We start from the raw sequence: 501 nt of genomic DNA on the forward strand, positions 1-501 counted from the left end.
CAGCCACAGGGGCTGGTGGTGGCAATTCTCTACTGCTTCCTGAACACAGTGAAGTATTCTCGTCACGCCTCGGGAACCATGCACACATAAGCAGTTTGGGAGGGAGTCCCCAAACTGCACCCGGCCAACACTGAGAGCCCATCTTCCGCAGGCCAGCCCCCCACCTCCCACCTCCCACACCGTCTGCTCAGGAAGGCTCCAGCGGTGGGCACACGGTCACCCATGTGCTCCCCCGCAGGGCAAGAGCCCCAGGGCGGGGGGGCAGGGGTGCCGGTGGCCCCTCTGTGGCCCTGTCACCCGTCTCCCCGTGCCATCGTGTCACCGAGCGACGGTTGCCTTTCCCGCGCTGCGTGGCCCACGCCTGGCCAGCCCTCCGTTTCACGCCCTCGCTGGTCAGGGGCCATCCTGCCTGTCAGTCCAGATGCTCTTCCCGCCGAGTCCCAAGCACCCTGTGCCACCCAGCACCGGCAGTGAGAGTTCCGGGGACTCGTGTCCAGCAAA

The 501-nt window shown here is 66.3% G+C and overlaps 1 protein-coding gene across 1 annotated transcript in view; it reads left to right on the plus strand.

Moving 5' to 3' along the window:
- VIPR2 (vasoactive intestinal peptide receptor 2) overlaps positions 1 to 501 on the plus strand; it is a 40,585-nt gene that overhangs the window by 37,205 nt on the left and 2,879 nt on the right. The gene's annotated exons all lie outside the window — the stretch shown is intronic.

Source organism: Pteropus alecto, unplaced genomic scaffold (genome assembly GCF_000325575.1).
Source record: "Pteropus alecto unplaced genomic scaffold, ASM32557v1 scaffold320, whole genome shotgun sequence".
Taxonomy (NCBI): Eukaryota; Metazoa; Chordata; class Mammalia; order Chiroptera; family Pteropodidae; genus Pteropus; species Pteropus alecto.